This window comes from Apium graveolens, unplaced genomic scaffold (genome assembly GCF_009905375.1).
Source record: "Apium graveolens cultivar Ventura unplaced genomic scaffold, ASM990537v1 ctg98, whole genome shotgun sequence".
NCBI classification, from domain to species: domain Eukaryota; kingdom Viridiplantae; phylum Streptophyta; class Magnoliopsida; order Apiales; family Apiaceae; genus Apium; species Apium graveolens.
This window is the reverse complement of record NW_027421887.1, coordinates 46,449-57,977: the sequence shown is the minus strand read 5'-3', so window position 1 is coordinate 57,977 and position 11,529 is coordinate 46,449. Positions and strand designations below refer to the sequence as shown.

At 30.8% G+C, this 11,529-nt stretch overlaps 1 pseudogene; it reads left to right on the top strand.

Annotated features, from left to right (window-relative positions):
- The first annotated feature begins 7,991 nt into the window (after positions 1-7,991).
- LOC141705767 (26S proteasome regulatory subunit 7-like) lies at positions 7,992-10,944 on the top strand (annotated as a pseudogene).
- The last annotated feature ends 585 nt before the right edge of the window (positions 10,945-11,529 follow it).

The window sequence follows — 11,529 nt, the reverse complement described above, 5'->3', positions numbered from 1 at the left end:
CAACCCCTAAACCTTACCTTTGGGCTATATATACCCCCAAGGATTAAGGGTTTAGGGGTTATATACATTTTTACACACACGCTCTCTTACACACAAGCATATACACACACCGCCACCCCTTTTCTTCTTTATCTTCATCTTCCCCAACCAGACTCTTATTCTCACACCAGAGGCGCCGCGGGGCTCAAACCCCCCCTTCAGTGTTGTTTTGCAGATACCCAACAGCAGCAACACCTCATTCACACCCAGAAGGTCCAGGCACAGCGTCGGAAGGAGCCGCCCTGCTCACCGGAGTTATCATTATCAATATTTAAGTAGGTATTCTAGATAAGTTATAAGTAGTTATTTTAAATTGAATATAATATTTAAGTATATACAAATATAAACACGCATTCTAAATCTAATATAAGTAGGTATTCCAATTTATATATAATATTTAAGTACATATTCTAATTCGAATAAAATACTTAACATAATATTCATGACTATCTTTTTCTTCAATTTTGGGATAATTTTACAGAGATAATACTTTTTAAATAATCACTGAATTAAAGTTTATTTCGTGAGTTTTGAGTGGGCTGTAAAATCGTTAAAATATTATTTACAGAACTCAAAATAGAGTTGAAATAAAAATCAAACGAAACCCCGTTACCGGAACAAATCATATGTAAGTAGATATCGTAAATTGAATTAAATATTTTAGTATGTATCTTAAAATGACTAGAATACTTATGCGAAATTAGTAACTCTCTTTTCTCTTTAATTTAAGAATAGTTTTAAATAAATAAGACTTTTTAAAGGTCTAAAGGAGGCGCTTTCTTGGATCATAAACAGAGGTTATAATAGGTGTATATTTGAGACGAATTCTTATGCTTTAGTTGCAGCATGCAATGATCTACCAGGGGAAGCTGTGTTTGGTACCATAGTTAGAGACTGTATTTATATGTTTAAGTACTTTAATCCTGTGCTAGTTGATTTTCTCTATCGTTCTGCGAATAATGCAGCTCATGTGTTTGCACAAGCTGTTTATTCTATGTTAGAGGTAGGAGAGTGGTATGCTACTCCTCCTAGTTTTCTTACTCATGCTTTGTATTTGGATTTGATTTAATGCAAGTACGATACTTTAAAAAAAAGACCTTTTAAACTATCACTAATTAATGATTATTTTGTGAATTTTGCTTGGACTGTGGAATCGATTATTAAAATATAAGTTCTAGAACCGAAGATAGAGTTCAAAATAAATTCAAAAAAACTACAACATAGATTTATCTATTTTATTTGTATCAACTTCATTTATTTAAATTAATGAACATCTTTTTCAGTAATAAATTATTAAACTCGATACAAAACAAATATAATTCATTTATATATTTATTTATTTAATTGGAAAAAATTAAAAACCCGTGCATTGTACAGGTTATAAGTCAGTATTATATAATAATATTTAGATAGACTTGTTTGTAACATAAAAGAAAGTATTTTATTTGAAAAAATTATAAAAAATGTGATATATTATTTTTCGCTTATCACGAGATAAGCTCGATTCGAGACCGAATAATTTTAGCCGAACGGGTCATAGATAAGATGAACTGGGATGGCTTCTTTATTTGGTTTCCCAAACACCCATATAGCTATATATCCAAGTCAGAAGAGACTCCAGCCTAAACAAAACCTCTAGTTATACCTCAAACGGTTGTAAATGAGTTCATAATCTAAACCAAATATAAGTAGGTATTCTAAATCAAATATAAATAGGTATTATAAATTAAATAGAGTATTTAAGTACATCGAAATATGATGAGGTATTGTAAATGAAATATAAGTAGGTGTTTTAATTTAAACAAAATATTTAAGTATATCTGATATGGTATAAGCAACCTGTCTAGGGCCCAACCCAGATCTAAGGTGAAGTAGGCTCAATTGATGGACCAAGAACCCCCCTCACCTAGTGCAATCAAGTGGAGAGACCCAGGCTCAGGGCTAACCCAGGACCTGGATCATCTCCCAGCCAGGATCCAGCCCAGGATCTAGATCACCTACCAACCAGGATCCAGCCCGGAACCAGGATCACACAGCAAGGGCAGACCCGAGGGGGGTCCCGGCAAGCACATACACACTCCACAACCCGTCAAGGAAGGGTACATGGGCACGCGACGATGACAACTATCAACAACTAACATATCAGACAAACACGACGCATGTCAGAGCACCGTTGGGACACCTTGAAGGTGGTCCTTGCCTAGACACGTGTATGCAATCTACCCAAGACAGGCGTCCTCCGCCTCCAAGAATGAACGACCTTGATCTAGAGGTACCATCCCCTAAATCCTACCTTTGGGCTATATATACCATCAAAGATGAAGGGTTTAGGGGTTAGATACATTTTTACACATACACTCTCTTACACACAAGCATATATACACACCGCCACCCCTTGTCCTCTCTATCTTCATCTTCCCAACCAGACTCTTAAGTATATCCATATTTAAGTAGGTATTCTAGATCAGATATAAGTAGTTATTTTAAATTGAATATAATATTGAAGTATATACCTATTTATAAACACGTATTCTAAATCAAATATAAGTAGGTATTCCAATTTGTATATAATATTTAAGTACATATCCTAATTTTAATAAAATACTTAACATAATATTCATGACCGTCTTTTTCTTCAATTTTGGGATAATTTTATAGAGATAATACTTTTTAAACAATCACTAAATTAAAGTTTATTTCGTGAGTTTTGAGTGGGCTGTAAAATCGTCAAAATATTATTTGCAAAACTCAATATAGAGTCGAAATAAAATGAAACGAAACTCCGTTGTCGGACAAATCATATGTAAGTAAATATCGTAAATTGAATTAAATATTTTCGTATGTATCTTAAAATGACTAGAATACTTATGCGACATTTGTATCTCTCTTTTCTCTTTAATTTCAAAGTAGTTTTATATAAATTAAACTTTTTAAACTAACACTAATTAAAAATTATTTCGTGAATTTTGCGTGGACTGTGGAATCGATCATCAAAATATAAGTTCTAAAACCGAAGATAGAGTTCAAAATATATTCAAAAACAACAACATAGATTTATTTATTTTATTTGTATTAACTTCATTTATTTAATTAATGAACATCTTTTTGTGCATTAAAATATTAAACTCGATACCAAACAAATATAATTCATTCATTCATTTATTTACTAGTTTATAGCCCGTGTTTTACACACGGGCATTTCAAAAAATATTTAATAAAATAAATAAATTTATAATTTAAATTAAATAATATGATTATGAAAGATTAAATTATTTATATAATAAGTGTATTACATCTACATATTATGAAAAATTTATTTAAAAACTACTTTCGTCACATATGTTATTTTTATGTTATATATTTTATGAGATTATTTCTATAAATAGATCTGTTAAAATTTAAATTTTACTTCAAATTTGTATTAAAAACTTACCATAAGTGATTTTCAAAAAAAAACTTACCATAAATAAAACAATTCATATTTAAAATTGTATTATAAAGTTTCTATAATTAAAATGGGTCATAATAATTAAAATGGGTCATAATAAGTACATGGACCTTTTATAAACCTAATATGGATACCAAACCTAAAAATGGATAGTCCACTGGGTCAAATTAAAGTTAAAACAATTCATATTTAAAATTGTATTATAAAGTTTCTATAATTAAAATGGGTCATAATAATTAAAATGGGTCATAATAAGTACATGGACCTTTTATAAACCTAATATGGATACCAAACCTAAAAATGGATAGTCCACGGGGTCAAATTTAAGTTAAAAATCATATGTGAACCAAAATATAGATATCAAGCCTTATGAAAGGGTTATCCAACAATTTATAACTAGTATAATAACCCGTGCGAGGCCCGGGTCATTTTCTAGAGTTTTTTTATGCATGCAATTATAATGATTTTAGTTATATTCTTATTTGTAAATGTTGTATAATGTCTAACGTATTTATCTGTGTATCATTTTCATACAAGACATTACTAAATTACACAACGTTTCCAATATACCTTATTTAGAAAAATATATGTATTCTTGTTTGTGTTGTATAATTGTATTTAATGAATGAATATGAATATAAATAGGGTAGTCAGTGTACGTTTAAAATGAAACAAATAAACTTAATATGTAGAATGTCGTTGGTATGTTTACAAAAAAAAAGTTAAAAACTAATATATATGTTGAATACAGAGTTGACCATAAATTTTGAATTTCATTTAAATAAACTATATAACTGGTCTATATTATTACTGAGTTCTCTACTAACTTACAGTTAACTTACTCAATTTAAAAAGATAAAAAATGAATAACTGAATTCAGAATTACTTGCAATTATAATATAAAATAATATAAAATTTACAGTACTGTTAATATAAAAGTCAATTTTAATGAAAAATGTTAGTTTTTGAAATTTAACGTATGTATGTTTGGAAAATTTTTAGTTTTTTTACACTATCTTAACAAAATAAGATTAAGTTATATGTGTCTATGTTAGCATGTGAATTATCGTATGTTACATTTCTTAGAAAATTACGATGGTTTCAATTATTTATATGCTAAATATCTGATTTATGTACATGTATAATCATTATTAATATCTAGTGAGACAATTGATTACTTAAATAACATGTTTTTATAATTATTCAAAAATTAAAATTATGTAATAAATAAATTGCAATAATTTATATATGTTATTCACATTATCACTGACAAACAATCCATATTTGTTTTTTACGCGACCGAGTATCAATCATGTAACATAAAAATAAATTATATTTTGTAAGACTTATTATTGATGTTCATGATTTTTTTCAAGAATTTGAAGGAAAAATTGTAATTATATTGTTATTTAAACTATTTTTAAGTTTCTTTCATTACAACTCTAATATTTCTTCATATAATAATTTGATAATATTGTATACTATTTTCCTAAAATTAAATATTTTTCAATTCGATAAAGTTTTATAAATATTAGTTGAACTGGTTAATTTATTCAAATTATTGAACAATTTATATTTTTTTTTAAATAGTATAAAATGTATTGAATCAAATTCTACAATATAGTATAGATATAACTTTTATTTGAATAATTCAAAATATTAAAATAATTCAAAATATTATAATAATTCAAAATATTTGTACAATATTATCTTGATCAATAAATATTGTTTATCTAAAAGAATTCTTTTTAAAATGCTAGTTTTTTTAAAGTGAAAAAGGAAAAATAAATTGATTTAATATATCATCGTAGTTTTAACAAATCTCGTGAGATCTCATATCAAATTTCAAATATCTTTAAAATCGAGACAAGTCCTAAAACACTATTGCGCTATCAGTGAAGTTCGTAATTTTAAAACAAATAATCAATTGACTTGATCATATAAATACCTCAAACACATTAATTTATATTAATATAAGATATTAAAAAATTCATATTATTGCTAAGATATTCTCGTCGAACTTTTAATTTAAATTTACTAAACGTAAAATGTGACAATGTTTTTTGGCTAGTCATGTAGTCAAATTTCGAGTATTTTTTGAATAATGGGCCAAATTCTGATTTCAAATTCAAAATAAACTAAAATTCATTGACTTACTATAATTCGAACTTATCTAAATATTTAATACCAATCTAGATTATTTATATATAGGCGATTCTATTTTCAATATTTTCTTTAAAAATTATACATATACAATTTAATTACTTTTTATAATAAAAAATTGTTAAAATTATATGAGATATATTTTTAAACTAAAAAATAATAATAAATAAAATAATAATCCATTTATGTATTATGCCTAACTTTATATCTGGAATTCAGTTATTTAAAATTAATTGTACAAATATTCAAGTAACTATCATTTTTTTTGCGGAATTCAAGTAGCTATCTTTAAAGTTAAATAAAATATTTTTTTAGCACACTTACATATTATGTGTATGATATAAAGCACATGTGACAATATGGTGTGGTGGTACGAGGTTGTATAAAAGAATGAAGTAACCTGATTTCGATTCCCACAAAACACAATTTTTATATAAATATTAAAAATAGGGGTAGTTTAGTCTTTTCAATGAGACTTTTTAATCTCAAAATATTATCCCCTTGTTGTGCTATTATATATTGAAGAGATATATAGATTTTATTGATTTTTTTTTAAAAACCTGTGCTTTCGAACCCGAATAATTTTAGCGAGATAAGGTGGAGTGGGCTGTTTGATTCCCAAATCCGGTCGGCCCAAACACCCCTATATATATATACATCATATACTCTCTCCATCATCTACAAATTTAGGGCTTAAAATTGCAGATTATTGGGGTTAAAGCATACATACCATGGTGGTAACAAGAGGGACCAAGGAAGCTGATACCAAGTAATTTTTTTCCCCTATGAACTTTGCTGGTTTTAACGCATAAACGATAAATCTGAACTGCATAAACGATAAATCTCAACTGACAAGTTTTTTTTTCTTTTAATTTTCGCTAGGAGAAACGGAAAAGCCAATAAGGTCTGTTTATATCGAATTCCTTTCAGATTTTGGGGTTATTTGTCTACTTTTGTTTTTCCAATTTGCTAGCATAAGCCCCTGTAATTTATATGTTGTTATTTATAATTTGTTGTTTAAACAGACTGTGGCAACCGCATCCATGAAAAAACAAAGAAGAAAAACTCTGTTGGCGACAGAGATGGACGCTTACTCTATGTTCATGTAATTTTTAACCTCCTTTTTTTTCTTATTTAAGAAAAGGTGTTTACCAAATGTTTTGATTCTATTCCGTTATCTTGTTTGATTATAGGATTACTGACTTTCTGAAACGTTATTACCAGAATCATCCACGCTCAACCACTGGATTGGTAACATCTCTACTTTCGATTTAACTTTTTTATACCACTGGATTGGTAACATCTCTACTTTCTCTCTCTTTTTTTCATCAAAGATTCCAGATGATGCCGAAAAATCTGGATTTAATGAATGGATTAACATGACTGAATCTGTAAGTTTCTTTTGTTCAAATTAAATATTAGATATGCTGCAAGTTTGTTATCATCTCAAATTTCCCCCATTTAATTATTTTCTCAGGAGAAAGCTTCGCGGATTGAAAAGGTCAATAATATGAAGGCTATAGGAAAAACCCTATTCCAACTTCGCTGTGAATACTATTATCTTTATTGATCAGTGTCTATTGTGTTGATTGATACAACACTATTTTGTTCGTAGTTATCTGAGACTTGGTTAACTTTTTGTATTTAGATATTTTGGATATTGGGGCTTTTTTTGGATCTATGACTTGGGTTGTGATTCGGATCGGTTTATCAAGTGGTTTTATGTTGGAAAAGTGACAGTTATTACCGGCCGAAAAATTGAGCCATAGAAATGCACAGCCTTAGCAGTTTGTTGGAACAATTTATATTATTTTTTTTACTTATTATTATGTAGATAGCTTTTGATTATCTTTAGTGGCAATTTATGAACTTTAAGTTTACTTTTTTTCCTTCTGATTTGCTATGACTCCGGATTTTCTTTTTTTCTTTAGCTACTAGGTTGCCCCTATAGGAGTAGTTAACCATTTTACTTTAATTTTGATAATAACTATAACAATGTTATGATTCTGTGTAATTAATAATTTATTCATTGATGAACCTTGTTTTGTTGATGAACTCGTACCAATCAATCGAGTATTTACACATATGCATATCGATTGAATAAGCAACTGATCAAATGCAACTCGAAAACTGATCTTATTATTAAGAATCAAAATGCTTGCTCCCGTTGTACCGTTTATTTTTTGAAAAGTTATATTACATGTATTGTTAGAGAATGTATTTTGTGTCTCTATATAAATAAAGTGTTATTCAAGGAGTGCGATGAGATAGTCTAGTGATAGTCTAGTGGCATGAACATATTCTTTGGCTCAGAGCTACAGTTTATGGTGCAATAGTTATTATGTTAAAACTGGGAACCCCATTTCAAAGGCCAGCCAGAGAAGAGATTTTGGCATTTGGTGAGTTTAGGTTAAAAAAATGTCACTTGGAACTAAATCAGCTATCATTTGATTCCTGACAAAATAATTTTTTTGTGGTGAGTGCAGGTGAATGGGGGCATGTAGATGTGGAAGAGGTTGTCAAGCAAGGAAAGATCTTGGGATTGCCCCCAAATATGTCAGATGCACATACAATTAATGGCAAACCAGGGCCTCTCTTTCCTTGTTACGAGAAACTTTAGTAGGATATGTTAATTAAGTGACACTGCTAAATGAGGAATTTCCGAAGTCACATGTTAATCAGTTTCATGTTTGCAGATACCCTTGCCATGGAGGTTGAAAAAGGGAAGACTTATCTTTTAAGAATCATAAATACACCTCAATGACGAGTTTTTTTTTGTAATTGCTGGTCACAATTTGACAGTAGTTGAGATTGATGCAGTCTACATTAAACCTTTCACAACTTCTGCTATACTAATTGCACCTGGTCAGACCACAAACGTGTTAGTCCACGCAAACTAAATGTCAGGTCGATACTTCATGGCTGTTAGGCCTTTTATAGATGTCCCAATACCAATCTATTCTATATATTAATTCTTAATTCCAAAAGTTTTATTTGATAGAAAAGAAAAAGAAAAGACGAGTCTTGCTGCTTGTTGTGGTTGCTTCTGGAGAAAGATCGAAAGGGTCGCCAAAATCAACTTCATGCATCACCTTCACCAACTTCTGATATCCTGCACAATACTAACCGTCAGAAAATAATATAGTGTGGATCTGTATTGATCCAAGTGTCACTATGATGATTGTTGAGGAAAAGCCTGATGTTACATATAACAACGTAGGTGGATGCAATGAACAGATTGAGAAAATTTGAGAGGTTTGTAATGATATCTTTTTTTTATGTCAAAATTGATATCAGTTACGTATTTGCATTCATGTAAGTTTTAGTTATCAATGTTGATTTTTACTTATTGGTGTTACCTGTTCAATTTTAGGTTGTTAAGTTACCTATGCTTCACCCTGAGAAGTTTGTTAAGCTTGGAATTGACCCTCCAAAGGGAGTTCTCTGTTATGGTCCTCCTGGAACGGGTAAAACACTTCTAGCTAGGGCTGTACCCAATAGAACTGATGCGTGCTTTATTCGTGTGATTGGAAGTGAGCTTGTTCAGAAGTATGTTGGTGAGGGTGCTCGCATGGTTCGCGAGTTGTTTCAGGTTACAAGATGTCAAGATTTTTAGTGTCCAAAATCTTTCATACATGTTATTTAGAATACAACTAACACATTTTCTTTTTGGAAGATGGCACGTTCAAAGAAGGCTTGCATAGTGTTTTTTGATGAGATAGATGCAATTGGAGGTGCACGATTTGACGATGGTGTGGCGGAGATAATGAGGTTCAGCGCACAATGCTTGAGATCGTAAATCAGCTTGATGGATTTAACACTCGAGGAAATATTGAAGTTCTGATGGTGACAAACAGGTTAAGATTGCATCTCTTGTATATAGCCGATGAATGTACTCCCAAGGTTGGACCCCAGGCATTTTTTTCCACTGGGTTGGTCTTTACTAGAGCTTAAAAAAAATAAAATTGCCAAAACAATAAGAGACCAAATTTGTCACTAATGTCTTCCACATCAAACTCATTACATTAATATCCGTTGTGTTTATATATTCACTTTTAGTCACTCTCGCGATAAACTAAAATGTTCAGGGGCTAGTTAATTTTAGGTTACTGCTTGAGTTTTCAGGCTGTAAAGATTGATAAATAAAAAGGAATTGAATAGAAGTAGAATGTATAAAATATAGAATATAGACACAAATAGAATAATTAGTAGAATGAATCAAATGTAAAAATAATCAAAGAAATAGATTAAGAAGAATAGGAACAGTTGATCTCAGCATAATGGTTTAGGTTTTTGCCATTGTAATGTGTAGTTAGGATGTCAATTACCTATTTTTCTGGACTCCTGAACTGGTTTATCTGTAATTGTAACTTGCCAACTGTCTAATGATTTGTTTGTTCCAGGCCTGACACACTTGATCCAGCGTTGCTTCGTCCTCGGAGGTTAGATCGTAAAGTTGAGTTTGGCCTACCTGATCTAGAAAGTAGGACGCAAATATTTAAGATCCATACACGTACTATGAGCTGCGAAAGGGACATTCGATTTGAACTCTTAGCTCGTCTTTGTCCAAATTCGACAGGTATGACTTCGTCCTATATGCTCTTCCTTGCTATGTTTTAATTTCTTGTGAAAATTTGACTAATTTGCAAAGAACTGATACACTACATAAATTAAACAAAAAGTAGTGGGTTTTTTTGGTATTAGCAGGCTTTTCGAAAATTAGATCTATCTATGATTACACGTTATAAACTATAAGATACAGTACAGAGTCATTGTTGTGACCAAGCTTCTATATATTGAATAAAATTACAAACGATGGACCCCTCTAAAGATGCACATGGCATTTAGTGGCATGTCTAAATATAGCACATTGCGGAGATGCAAAAATAAAGTCATTGTCCATGAACAAGCTTGTATATGTATACCCAAAAAAAATTCCGCAAGAGAGGGAGCCTTTCTAAGATAAACCTGACTTTTACCCAGAGAGAAACCAAGAGTTAGAACACAAGTATGAAAGGGTTGGCTTGCATTGTTTATATTGAATGAATGATTGTTATCAAGTCTGCTTGCAGAAGGTAGGAATATTTTTTTTTTCACATGTAATTTGTCATGTGAATAGTACACGTTTTTGTTCAGGAGCGGATATAAGAAGTGTATGCACAGAGGCTAGTATGTATGCTATTCGAGCAAGAAAGAAAACTGTAACAGAAAAGGATTTCCTTGATGCTGTGAACAAAGTCATCAAGGAGTATCAGAAGTTTAGTGCCACCACCAAGTATAAGGTGTACAATTAGAGTGATTACTTTGTTGTACCCCTTTGCGAAGAGGAGCTTTCTTATTTGGGGGGGGGGGGGGAGTTAAGCGTGGAAGATTGTTAATCTCTCTTTCGCCTCGCACCTCACACATGTGCTCCGAACACCTTTTATCTATATCTTTTTTTTCTGCCAATTTAGTTCTTGGGAAATTTTTCTTGAAAATATTTACAATGATCATGTTATGTTGTGATGCAAGTTTAAACTTAATCTACTTAATGCAGGTGTAATATTCCTTTTGGATGCTTCTACGAATTTAGTTTTTATCTTCATATTAACTTTTTGTGCAACATACTTGTCTGGTATAATGGTGTTTTAGGACAGAGATCATATTTTTCATATGATTGGAGAGATTGAGCCGGGAATGAATGGACTATTACTACTAATACACGTGTCTTGTTTTTCAGACTCAAATCATCTGGGGCCAGACAATTCAATGGCCTGGACATTAATCACTATCGAGTCGTCAGTGAGGTCCGAAAATCGCTCTAATGAGGACAGTTCTTATGTTCTGTATTTGCTTGACTCCACTCTCTGAGATGTTTCCCATCTTTCTATTAGTCCGTC